This window comes from Cololabis saira, chromosome 18 (genome assembly GCF_033807715.1).
Source record: "Cololabis saira isolate AMF1-May2022 chromosome 18, fColSai1.1, whole genome shotgun sequence".
In the NCBI taxonomy this organism is placed as follows: Eukaryota; Metazoa; Chordata; class Actinopteri; order Beloniformes; family Belonidae; genus Cololabis; species Cololabis saira.
In genome coordinates, this window is record NC_084604.1 from 26831012 (window position 1) to 26845358 (window position 14347).

The 14347-nt window shown below is 39.8% G+C and overlaps 2 non-coding genes across 2 annotated transcripts; both read right to left on the reverse strand.

Moving 5' to 3' along the window:
- Positions 1–3908: 3908 nt before the first annotated feature.
- On the reverse strand, positions 3909–3991 carry trnal-cag (transfer RNA leucine (anticodon CAG)). The gene has a single exon. It is a non-coding gene; the product is annotated as a tRNA-Leu (tRNA).
- A 1142-nt stretch (positions 3992–5133) lies between these two features.
- Positions 5134–5216, reverse strand: trnal-cag (transfer RNA leucine (anticodon CAG)). The gene has a single exon. It is a non-coding gene; the product is annotated as a tRNA-Leu (tRNA).
- Positions 5217–14347: the final 9131 nt, after the last annotated feature.

Below are 14347 nucleotides of genomic sequence, written 5' to 3' on the forward strand. Positions count from 1 at the left end.
CAAAGTCTAACATGTTCAGTATTTCGTCTAAGTCTTTCGTCTTGTTTCGTGCAGGATTTGTGTCAACAACCAACAGAAGAAATCTTGATGTCGTCTTGTAAAAGGTGACCCCCTGCAAGATCCCCAATCTTTGAAAATTATTTAGTCTCTGACCCAAAATTCTAAGATGTGAGATGATCTTTGGAAATCTTCGATGGTTGTTGCAAAGTCCTCTCGAGTATGGTCGGCATGACTTGGGGTCCTTTGTTTCCTGTACTTTCAACTTTCCCCTGGAATCTCTGATGCAGGCTGCTTGCTTCCAGTGTTTGTTGTTTATCCGTGCCGGGCGCCTCCTGTTCTCCGGGAGACTTCTTGTTAAAAGGTAGTTGAGCCAAGTACTTGCTTGAAAAGAATAGTTGACTCTTTCTCTAATATAATGCAAACCCTTTGATCTTAAAATGTAAGATCCCTCAGGTGACTTATATTGTGACTCTGCATTATATATTATATTAAGATAAAGGATAAAAAATGTCTGCACATACTGTATTTCTCTCTTATCATGCCATACATGTCATATTGTGTGGAGGTTTGGGGGAATACGTATAGAACTTATATAGACCCTATAGTTAAACTCCAGAAAAGAGCTGTAAGAATAATAAATAAAGTTTCTTATCGTGACACTACTAATACATTATTTGTAGAGTCATGCATATTAAAATTCATAGATATTGTATATTTAAAAACATTAGAAATTTTGTTTCGAGTTAAGAATAATAGCCTTCTTGCTTGTTTTCAGCATTTCTTTAAATTAAGAGAAACAAATTATAATTTAAGAAGGCTGTGGGTCTTTGAAAGATGTCGTGTGAGGACTAATGTTAAATATAGATGTGTTTCATTTTTGGGAGTCAAATTATGGAATCAACTTAGTGATGAAGTGAAACTGTGTAAATCTCTGTTGAATTTTAAAAAAAATATTGAAAAGTAAAATAATTAAGGATTACAATGCTAAATGATTGGAGTATAATTTGGTTAAGCAGAACAATTTAAAGGGAAATTTCTCTTTTTGTTTCTTTTCATATTGCAGATAATCTGGGTTTTCTGTTGGAAAGTACAGGGTAGGCAAATATAAGCTTTGGCTTCAGCCTATTCCTTTTTCGGTTACAGAGTTTATTATTGTTTTTTGTGTGAAACTGATGAGTGTAAACTTGTATGAAAGTGTTTTGTCATTTACACAAACACACACAGTTTGAATTGCAAATAATGTAATGTAACCGAAATAAACAATTCATTAATTCATTCAAGTGGACTTATTCATCATTATCTCTTGTTTCATTTAGGCCTGATTAATTTCTCAAAGCACAAAGGTGTTGCCCCGGAGCACATGAGTGTTTACCCCCTATCAGAGGCTCTCAGACCGTCTGCCAATCCCACCCAGTGATGGCAGGAGTTGCAAGAAATGATTTGTCACACATGGGCACCTGTTCCCACGAAGCCTACGCATGCAGTCACGCACCCGGTGGGGGGGGCCTTCGCGTGCCATCTGTCTGCTTCCCCTAAGCAGCTTGATGGATCATGATATGGGGGAGCTGACTCAAGGTGGTCTGACTGGATGAATCCTGACTCATGGGGCAAACTAAGAGACCCCTCCCCTTCCCGCTGAGTCATGATGGCGGTGAATATGACTTCAGAAGTGCGGAGGATGCAGTTTTGACAATGGACATTCCTGTGTAGGAGGGGGGGGGGGGGGTGCACCAAGAGGTATTCATAGGTTTCAATCACAGCTATGAGGGAAATTACTTTTTACTGTTCTGTTAGGTCACATGGGGACTAAAACACACCAAAAAAAGAATAACAATAATGCAAAAATAAAATGAAATGATCTTTTAGCTGTCTAGCCTGTGCCATGAGGAAGCAGTTGGGATCACGGTCACAGCAGGACACACCGAAGCTCATCACTCACCAAGCACGCACGTGGGTCTGATGCTCAGGCTTAGCACTCCCTCCTCCTGGTCGGGGTTAAAATATAAGCACTAATTAGTGAGCAGCCTGCCGTGCGGCAGGACTCCTGCTATATTCAGAATCAAGCCTGAGGCACTGATAAATGATCCCAGACATGGACAGGTACAGTAAAACCTCACTTCTCACAATAGGTTATTAAGTAACCAGTGAAACAACGTATCTAAAGTACACAAGAGGTACTTGTACTTTAGATGACAAGCTGGTAAAATCTTGATTTTTCCAATTTATTCTTTTTCAAGGTCACTACAAATGTTTTTTTTTTAATCATGAAATTATTATTATTATATTTTTCTTCAAAGGCCGAAATGAAGAATCATTTTTCCAGACTGTCAGCTATGTTTCCAATGTGAGAAAGCAGCCTTGGAGAAAACATCCTTAATCCAGGTTAAGGTACTTCTTCTTTCCTGTAAAAAGAACACCATTTTTCTTTTTACTTATAATATGTTTTAGATTATGCTGCAACACACCCACAAATATACTTACACAGCATGGGTAAACTTAAAGAATATATCATATTGATTTTTTTGAAAACATGCCCCTGCTTTTTTCCCAAAGAGTTGCAACAGGCCCCGGCTGATCCCCATGACCCGGAATAGGAAGAAGGGGATTAGAAATAAGGCATGTAAGGACGGATGGCAGTAAAAGATTTCAAATTAGTGAAAGTGACAATGTTTCATTCCTTGAAAAGGTTAATCTGTACATGTCAAACATGCACAATCCCATTGCAATGTGTTCAGACAGGCTTTAGCTGGGCTCACCTTTTGACCTTCACCTGGCACACAAGTCACAGTGCAATTGTAGTAATTTCAATTTACTTACATTTAAGCTTGAAATAGATTTTGAATGTGATTAACTATTTGCTTTAAGATTCGCAATGCATTTTCTGTTACAGCAAATGTTTAAAACGCAGTGTTTACGTGTTTAAGTGCTCAGTAAATGAACAATGGAAAGTGCAGTATGCAGATACATCACGTGCGTGTTGGGTCTGGGGTCTGTGGTGATGCAAATGTGATAGATGGTACACTGGCATTTACCACTACTTCAGCAGGGGTGTACCAATATAAGACTACTGCACAGTAATCCCATTAGTGGCAGCTAAAAGTACCTGAACAGCTTATTCTGCTGTACATTCAAACAAGCTGTGGTCGTGTTTGATAGCTTCAGACTGATCTCTACCCCGAGTCTACACTTTGACCTCATGTTGATTATTTCATTTCACTTCCACTGTGATGTTACTCAAAAGGGTAAAAAAATCTTTTGTTGTCCAGATGCTTCTGGAGCTAAATGTATTTACTTGTCAAGCCATCACAACAGGCATCAGAAAGAGGGGAGCACTTATCAGTTATGATGTTTGCTGCCAGATGTCCCTGCGTCGGATGTGGTTAAAACTGACAGTTCTGGCATACACTTAACTAACAGATAAACTATATTTCAGGTACAGAAAAAAAACATCCAAGTTTTTCTTTTTTATAAATATTAGTTAATTAAACATTCTTTTGTGTTACTTTGCCATGTAAAAGTAACATTATGTTTAATAGTGATTATAAGGTATTACAAAGTATTGAATACAATTTTAGTAAAAACGCACATACACTGAAACTAATAAACATCTCCAGTTTTCTCGTGAACAGTTTCAATTTATTTTTTTATCATTAAGAAAGTATTGGATATTTTTATTGACTGATTTAATAAAACTATTTTTTTAGAGGGTGGTTCAGAGATCTCAGAATTCATGTATCACACCTGATAGGCTACATGTGGCATTTTAGCACAAACAAAAATTATATATGTATATTTGAAAACGTTCTTTATCAAAATATTTTTCTCTAAATTCAATACAATTTGAGGGAGTAAACACATAAAGGTTTGTTTTAAGATGATGTTCTCAGTACAGACACAAAAGTTGTAGCTGTCAGAAGTGGGATTCGAACCCACGCCTCCAGGGGAGACTACGACCTGAACGTAGCGCCTTAGACCGCTCGGCCATCCTGACATACAAAACCACAAACATGTTGGCAAATTCACAGTTTAATACCGCATGATACCGTAGTGACACCTAATTTTTTATTGTTTTACTGCTTTAGATTTCCATTCTCACGTTGATTAACAACCACAGGTGCAAAATATGACAATCTAATCTTATATACCCGGAGTTCCGTGTAAACTCGGAGAACCAGAAGACGGAAAGGGAAAGTCACGCTGAGTTTCTCCCGTTAAACACAAGGGAAGGAATTAAATAAGCACATTTACGGTTCTGTGTGGGGATCTGATGACGGCTTAAACTTGAATTATGGTTCCGCGTTAAATCGACGCAGAACCTACGGCGTAACCTCCGCCGTACGTTCTGCGTTGGTGTAACGCGGAACCATAAATCAGGCTTTAGTTCCAGCTGCGGTGCACTCCGTCCTGACGCTCCCCTCGTATCCCTCCGCCTGCGGTTCCTCTCGTCCCCGCTAGATGCTTGCCGCCTCGGAAATGACTTCCTAACCAGGTAAAACATGAACTATTTAGTGTCTCCTTTATCTCACAGGCACTTTAAAGATAAACTGTTGAGATAAAAGTAGGAAAACATACGAGAACCCACAGAAAAAACATTGTAAGTATGATGCACTCCCTCAAAGGTATGTTAAACTTAATACACAGGGTTGGGGCTAATGGACATGATCCTACAACAGGTCCTCTAAGCATGAAATGAGTAGTGCAAACTCACAGCATATAATAGAAAATTAATAAGTAAATATATCCTATATTCATGTTGTCACTAACCGAAAGTTTGAGTCCAGACTCGCTTTATTTACCGGGTGGTATGGTATTCTTTTAAGGAGCATACTTAAATTATAACTACGAACTACTGACATAATAGATATGTATAGATGTGATCTTTTCTATCCATATAATACTATTTATGGCACCGCATTTTTTTTTTCTATTTATCTTTATTTAATTTTTTTATCTTTATATGGGTTTTTTGTTTTGAGGTGTTTGATTTGTATAGGAGAGTGCTGAGTGAGATGGAGATGTAAATTTCCCCGAGGGAATCTCCCAAAGGGATTAATAAAGTCGTCTGAATCTGAAATTGTACATCCATATATGATTTTAAGATGATGTTCTCAGTACAGACACAAAAGTTGCAGCTGTCAGAAGTGGGATTCGAACCCACGCCTCCAGGGGAGACTACGACCTGAACGTAGCGCCTTAGACCGCTCGGCCATCCTGACATACAAAACCACAAACATGTATATTAAAAAAAATAATAATAGTAAATATATATATATATATATATATATATATATATATATATATATATATATATATATATATATATATATATATATATATATATATATATATATATATATATATATATATATATATATATATATATATATATATATATATACTGCACTGGGCTCGTCGAGTATTTTAAATATGCGAGCTGCCCGCTGGTGAAATGAGAAGGATTATTCCGTAATAATTGGACCTAAACTGTGAAGCTGAAACTCAAATTCCAGTTCATGATCTGCAGAATGAACAAGTTCACGTTCAAGTTCTTTATTTGCAAATATGTTGCGTTCAGTTCAACGTTCTCACAGAAATTAACGTTTTCAATAAACGCGTTCATTTGAATGCGTTCATGCACAACACAGATCATTACAGGTGTTACATTTGCACATAAGCAAAAGACCAACAAGCACATTTGTAGAAAGTTTTTTAATTTTTCAGAAGTTGCACAAAATCATGCAGAGTAATGTAAATAAACCGCAAAACAAAAGCAACAAACAATACAAAAAAGAAAAATGAGAAATAACAAAAAGAACCCATACTCTGTATAGTATATAACACTAACCCACAATGACAACTTGTAACCCCTTTATTTTAGCCAATTCCAAACGAAAATCCCACCATGTAGCCTACCTGTGCTCTTTAACCAGCATGAGATAATATAATTTTTCCGAAGAATTTAACACGCTTTCTCTCTGGGTTTATTTCGGGGGTACAACGCGCGTCAACTTTCCAGCCATCTCATTGGTCAATGGTCAACATTATATCAACTTTCCAGCCGTCTCATTGGTCAATGGTCAACATTATATCAACTTTCCAGCCGTCTAGTTGGTCAATGGTCAACATTTTACTATCTACCAGGATAATTGTAAATAGTAGGTCTTTATACACATATTAACAATTACCTTGATAGCTGTAATCATAAGGTTTCCAGCTTTTATGCCTAGTTAGCAGTGTTTTCTACCCTGAGAGGTCATCCACGTCACCTGGCAACACTGGGTCGTCATCACCATCGTCTTAGTTATTACCCAGCTTGTAACACAACGGCCCAATGCGTTTATGGCGATCTCTGTAGATTACAACAATACGTCTCCTTCTTCAACACCTCCGACTTTACAACAGTTTGTTAAACTTTATTCTTTTATTTGTATTTTTTTCCTAGATTACACTACAAAGTTGCAATTGACAAACTTGTAAACCAATAATAAGGTCATTCCTTTTCTCTCTCTCTTTCTCTCTGTAAGTCTTTAAACACCTAATAAAATCCGCCTTTTGACGGAGTAGAAGACAAATTTTCCAAGCTACAGAATCCGGTCTCAAAATTGGTACACTAAAGAAGAGCTGTGTAATTCTGGATGATGCCGCCATATAACTATATAGTTAACCTGAATGTGAGTTTAATATACTGTATTAGTACATTAACGCTAATAGATACTCCTAATATAAGTGGAGAGGTAAGTAATGGACTGTGGCCTGCAGCAGCTTATGTGTAGTGACGTGGACCATAGTGGATACGTGACTGTGGCTGCTTGATTTGCTATCAGAGCTTTCAGCTATCACTGCTCTTTAAGTAGTCTGCCATGTGTAATAAACATCGGCCTATCAAGCTCATATCCTGTTTTGAACCTGTCAACACGGCACTTTAGCTGAAGTGTCTGAACTCTTGGGAAAACCATGTGAGTCATTTCCATGCGTCTCATTTTTGATGTTGAGTCTTTAAGGAAATGGGGCCAAGCATCCAGCAGGAAGGGATTCCTCCAAGCTCAGACATCAACAACATCCCAGATATTAAACCTGTAACGTCAGGTTGGAGGAATGGGGAGCGAGCATGGAAATGATGCCAGAGTTATCCGATGCCAAGGTCAGTGAGGAGCATTCTTACACAGAAACTCTGAGCGTAAACAGCGCACATCAAGGCACAGGAAATAAAGTGTGTCATAACTGACGTACTTTTTCTCTGAATAAATACAAGAACATTAGGTTTGAGGTTGTTGTTTTTTTGGTAGCAACTCGGATCTCTGGGTAGTCCTCTGACACATGTTGTCTGACTGGCGGTGAGCAAACTGGAAATCAGTTAGAGACGTCATTACAAATAGATACAACAGAACTTTATTTGTTTCAAATGAATGCATATTTTGTCTTCATTTTATAGATTCTTTATGGACAATAACTAGTAGAATACAAAAAACTATGCACATCCGTTAAAACTAGTCAACAATTTTATTTGACCAACAGGTTTTGGTTTAAGCATCCTAATGATACAGTTACTGTACCACTTCTATGTTTTTTCCTTTCAAACATATTTTTAAGGGAAAAGAAGAATAATGCATGTCTTTCCTCATGTCTCTGCTGGGATCTTAGGGCCACTCTTCTTCCCTCCTTTGACTAAAAACACAAATCCTATTATGAAATGATGCGTGGTATTAATCCAAGGGAGTGAGTTTTGGGGGTGTTCTTACTAGTCCACTTCAGTGGTGTCAGAAAATAGTTTCTTTCACGTTTTGTCGCTGTTGGTTAAGTCTAGGCAAAAAAAGTTACACCTATTTTACATACAACCTTTGCAGAAGATAAAACAGCAGAAGAGCATATGTATCTTTCAGCACTGATTTCACTCGCCACATGAACATGCCTGAGGGCAACCGTTATATTTTATATATTTCGATGCATCATCAAGCATTTCGGCCTCATCTCTCTTTGAGGGGTCGCCACAGTGGAATATAGTCCCAGCATCAATTTTAGTGTCAAGGAAACATTTCCAGAAGTACAGATAGAAAAAGTTTCGGACTGCCAAAAGACATGTTGTATCCCGACTGTCCAAAAACACAGGATTCAAGGTTTTAAGGTTGTTCGTTCAGCTTTATGCTAGAGATAACCCTCAGCACCGTTGTAGGAGTAAAAACAAATGCCCTCAGCGGGCTGTCACAGGCATCTCACCTGATATCTGTTCCCTGGTCAGAGGTTTCACGTTCAAGATGGACATTGGTTTTGTTATGAAAGGAGATCTGTACAGAATGTTCTGGAGAGGAATTCCAGTGAAGTCTCGGAGATTAATCTGTATAGCGTGCTGGAGAAGCTCACCACAAATATATGATTACATTTGAGAAAATATATATTAGTTAGAAAGCTTAACATTTAGTAAAATCCCTTTTTTTATTATTTTTCTCATCCATCCATCCATCCATCCATGCCACCCAGTTCTATAAGGGTTTTTTTTTCGTCATAAAACTTTTAATTATATTTATAAGGAGATGGATGAATCTGACATCTGATTTTAAAAACCTAATATCTACTCCTTTGTTAGAAAGCTATGCATTAATAAATCTAAACTTCAGTCACATGACGCAGAATACTTTATAACTGCTTTGGCCTTTTCCTTGTTATCTAAATGATCACAAAATGTAATCAAATCGGTTAGAAAGGAAAATATAAAGGTAGTCTTTTGGAAACCAACATCAGTCATAATGTAGAGTTGTAATACAGATCCATTACTGCATTTTGATTACCGTTTCTGGTGTAAGTCCATGTGATCTTGGGAGGAAATAATCTGTCCATGGCTATTTCTGCAGGACATTGTCAGATTTCATTTTGCAAAATTTAAAATGAGTGACTTCTAACTATAACAGCAGGAGTGTGTGTGTGCTTGACTCTGGTGGAGTCCAGATGTGTCTCCTTTTCAGAATGCATGGGGCGTCATGAAGAAGAGACAGCCACAGTCACTTCAGCAGCAGAACCCTTGTACTCAGTGAGAATGGACACAGGTTCCTCTTGTAAGACTGTAACAATTCAGTTTCCAAACAATTAATAGTGTGATAAAAGCCAAGGTTGATGTAACACAAAGTTTAACATGTTTATCTTCCAACTTTTTCTCTTTTTTTTACTGTGCAACTGTTTTTTTTATATTTTTCTCTTCTTTTTTTTTTTTTTTTAAATTTACAATGAAAGTGATCAGTGAGGAAACAAAGTAAATCATATCATAAACCTGACAATAACTGCAGCTATGCTGTGGCTACATGAATTAGCTGTATTTGCTAAACTCTTAATGGCCCCCCGGTGTGTCTCAGAGTTTGTCATCGGGCCTCCTGGCGGTTTGCTTTGTCTATCCTCCACAGTAGCTGTTAAAAGGGGCTTTCTCACACCGCCGAACTTATAACATCACTCAACTAAATCATTACTCCGTCTGCTTTTCAGGATGCACGCTGAGTATACTTAGTGCAGGACACGGGGGCAAGAGCCACGGTGGCAGTATGAGTCCACTAAAATGGAAAAGGCCGGCAATGACGCAAGATCAGAAACATGTCGCCTTTCCCTTTGAAAGGGCCGTGTCCAAATTCTCTAAATGTTTCATTTGAAAAAAAAAGGTTTTCCATACGTGAATAAGAAAACATTTCCACATTTTGCAGCTGGAATTACTAATATAGTTTAAAATACAACTGCACATCCCATGGTTGTGCTCCACTCTTGTTTATTTGTTAGAAAATTAAAGCATTCATTTACACACTGCAGATAACAGAAAGACATGAATCCACGGGCCCTCTGCGGTTATTCCAACAATATGAGATCACACGGGGAACACATAAGGATGTTCTATCCTTTAAATGGAACAACCACATTGCAATTAGGAAGCACAATAGGAACATCCTCCTCTACATTGAGGTGAAGAGTTACACCGCCCAAGGGAGAAGCTGCAGCAGTCAAAAACAAGTCAAATAGCACTGCAGCACACATGCAGTAGACCAATGCCAGCCGTTGTTAGAGAGAGAGAGACACGAAAGCAGAGCAGGCTGTAAAAATATAACATATTCTGCAACGATGCATCGCAGTAACACACTTATGGAACTTTTATTTTTAAACATTTTAGAAGCAATCTGAAAGCTCTTTTTAAAGGGTGGAGTTTGGTGATATTGTTCTGGCAGAAGCACATTTCTCAGTCCTTTTTTTTTTCTTATTGCACATTCTGCCATATACAGCAAATGCTTTACTGCCTGTGCAGATTTGGTATGCAGGTTGCACTTTGGGGTAAATGGAAATCTAGCCTTCTCCTTCCCTGGGTTGGCAGCCGTGCGCTGGCTTCCCTCCGCGCTCCGCTGGCCGCCTGTATCTGCTCAGAACAGGTGCCAGATCCCGTTCAGCTGCAGCATTCACAGCTCAGGTACGGCCGGGAGGCCCTTGGCCGCTCGCACAGTTGCCCGAGTTTTTTCCAGGGGTCCCCATCTGTGTCCCCGCACATCCACTGCCACATGGCACCTGTCCCTCGACGAGTCTGGTCCATTATTCGTCCGGCGACGCACTTGCCTGCCTGCCACCCCACACTCTGCCGGTTTCTGAGCCACAATGAGATGAAGAATAGCTGCACCCATAATCCCTTGCTGTGAAATGTCTATGTGTGTGTGTGTGTATGTGTGTGTGTGTGTTTTCCCTTCTTCTATTCCTTTGGCCAGATTTAGGGCCAAGTACAAATTGTAAACAGGTTATTATGCTGCTGTAACACACTCCAACTGGATATGCACTCCAACAACAGTTAGTGTTTACTGATGTTAATGTGTCTTTATCCGTCACATAGAGAAGTTTAATTTGGCGTAAAGTTCACCACATTCAGTCTGATGATGCCGCTGTAATGGTCTCTCGTCATTATTATTCATTCAAACCAACCAGAGATGTTAGCCTCGCTCCACTGCATAATAAAATATAAATAAGTAAGAATAAATAAGAACACACCCTGGTGAAGCAGGAACACGAGTTATATTACACAAACGCGCCGTAACATAGTACGAACAGGAAATTTAAAGGACATCTGAGTCTCAGTGGGTGATATTTGCCTTAGTCACGTAGTTCAAATCAGCCACTTCCTCCTGACCTACAGTTAATACATTAACAACGTCATATAGCTGAAATAGTCAGCTTCGAGATGTGACGCGAGTGGACGCTCCCTCCCCGAGCTACACAATGGACACTGCTCCAACCAGACAGTCGGCCTCCTCGGTGCCTCCTGAGAACGCCATCAGTGATCAGCGCGCGACTCCAGCGAATGGATAATACTTTACACAGCTGTTCCTGCTCCGGCTGCTGTCCTCACACACCAGCCCCGCGTTGTTACTATGACAGTTTGCCGTTGCATTAGAACCAGCGATGTTGTTTGTTTGCCCAAGGAAGTGACATGACGACAGAGGAGGAAATAGGAAACATAACAGACTACCTGACAGACTCATTCCGCAGGCTTGACCTGAGACTGGAACTGAGCCAGTCAGCAATCAGAGAAAAATAACAAGAGGAGGCTATTTTGTTTGTTCAGCCTATATCCTTAACATTTCAAAAATTGTAAATCTTGTGATCCCCTACCTGCGCTAAAAAAAATTAATTCATTCCGTTATTATAAACGCCATTCTCATGGGAAAACGGCTTATAGAGATCATTCACAATGGTGCCAGTGGGTATAAAGTGTTTTGTTGTTTTTAGTTGTTTTTTTTAAAGTTCACAGAAATGTCATGCCACTGCTTGTTGTCACATTATTCTCTCTTTCCGTTCTTGTTGATTTATTGCAGCTGAAGCAGCAGCAGTAGCTGTTTCTGGCTGTTGTGGTAGGCTCTGACTAAAGGTTAAGATGATGATGATGACTCAACTTCTGAGGCAGAAAAAAAAATTCGGGCTGACACGTTGAGCGTTTTGCCCTCACTTCCAGAAAATGTAAAAGTTACAAGGTCCACAAATCTCTGTAAACACTTCCTTGTGGCACTTTCAGGTATTTCACAGGAGGGTACTTTTCTGGGCAGCTATTGGCTCGGGTGGTTGAGCTGGTTGTCCACTAATCATGGGATTAATGTTTGGTTCCTGCTTCTCGGCATGCCCAAACATCTGAGCCCAAAGTCGTTCCTGGTGTGCTCGTGCATGGCATGGGTGTGTGTGAATGATAAACAGTGACAGGCTTTGTAGCGTGGTTATTATCCAAAGATGCTATATCAGTGAAGAAAAATTATTCTGCACAAATATTCAAAATGATCCTGGGAAATCTGGGGATCATTTCACATGTGCATTACCTTTGTTACTGAAAACAGATACAATGTCAAATAGATTTTTAAAAATGGTTTTATTTTCTACAGTAACTGCCAACATCTTGATAAGTTAAGCACTGTAAAGATTGTTATTAATAGTTGTTATTAGGTCAGGCATAGCCGTGGATGTGAACAACCCAATGCCTTTCGAGCCACCAGTCGGGACATTTTTTATTTTTTTTAAAAGAACCTTTAATCATGTAGTGTTGGTATTTGTTGGGTGTAGTTTCCCAGCATGCTCACGACAGAGTGTACGTTAACGCGATTTTACGATAATTGTTCATAGTCTGTTATCAGTGCTTGGTACTGATATTGTTCTTACTCACACGAGTAGTGCTGCTTTTCTCTTTCAAATGGTTTCATTGCTAAAATATTATATTACAGCACGAGTATGAGTGCATTTACAGTCAATAAATTCCCTATTATTGCTTATAAAGAGGAAGATCTTTCCGTTGCAGTGACATGTGTTGAGGTACTGAGAATAAATAAAAGGCAGTTTACCAACATTGTCAATTAAGATTTCCTTCAGAGATATTCTAATAAATGTCTGAGCACTGAAGTCCTTCATAAGTGGAAATAAATTTGATCAATTTTGATGGTATAATATTGGCAGATGTGTTTTCTTCTTAGGAGTGCTGCTGTGACTGATTTTGGATCTCTCTTACCGTCTCCTTTACCGTTCCAGCTTAGTTTCAACCCACATACCGCGCAATTGCGTGCATTATTATTACATATTATTACCTGGTGAGTTATAGGAAACATTAGCAACAACAAATAAAAAGGAATAAGTGGAAAACCGGATGGGCAACAGAGTGGCTTAGTGTCAGCACTGTGGCCTGACAGCAAGAAGGTTCCTACTTTGATTCCTGGCTGGTTTGTAGGTTCTCTCTGCACTTAAGTGGGCTTCCTCCCATCATCCAGAAAACATGTACGTTTGGTTTATTGATGAATCTAAATTACCCCCATGAGTGTGTGTTGTTGTCTAGCTGTATGTGGCTCTGATGGACTGGTGACCTGTCCAGGGTGAAATCCTGCCTTTTAAGAGAGTTGGGATAAGTTCCAGGAGATCCTGGATGGATGGATGGATGGATGGATGGATGGATGGATGGATGGATGGATGGATGGATGGATGGATGGATGGATGGATGGATGGATGGATGGATGGATGGATGGATGGATGGATGGAGTCCATTTTTCATGGGTGGTAATTCTTTGATGCTAAATCTTGAGCATAATGATTTTTTTTTATATTTCAGTAAAATACTCCATCAAACATGGATATAATAAGGTAGTTAAAAACGTTATTTGATTCATTTTCAGGAACCTCTCCTCATGCCTTATTTAAACTTCCCGCATGTACCAATCTGAGTCTATTGTGACGGTATTTCATTGACGCCTCAGCCTTTGTCCTTGTCCGTGTTGCGATGCCCTGCCCGGAGGAGGTGGGTGTGATTGTTTCGATGTCGCAGGCCGTCTTTACCGAGGGAGTCCGTGGCTGCGCCGTGAGCAGACCCCTCGACAACTCTGGGGCCGATGCCCCATCAAAAGACTTCCTTCGCACCCCGAATGCCCGGGGCTCCACTGTCCGGCTCCCCCATTCAAAATGTGGTTGTGCTCAGATTGACCCTCTGCAGTGTTTTACACCCCGCAGGCACACGGGGTAATGATCTAACCCCAAAGAAATGAGCGCAGCCCCGGCCAGCTGCAAAAACTGCCACATGATGGATGTTGTCATTCTGGTCAGTTTAATCACATCCACTGCAATGTATGTCAAACGTACAGGATCAAAGCTGGACGTGGTGACCAACGAAGATCACATTTAGCACATGGGTTTGCCACAACCACCTGCATTTTTGTGGTAAAGGTACATAGGGCCAGGTTGACTAAGCCTATCTTGGAAAACGGTGGATAAAAGACTGGTAGGTAAGATCTTAATCAGCCCGGCAGTGTTTCCTCCCGTTTGCTGAACAGCGGGTTCCCTTCCCTCTCTCTGGCTCTTTAATGCAGGGCCCAGCCAGGCC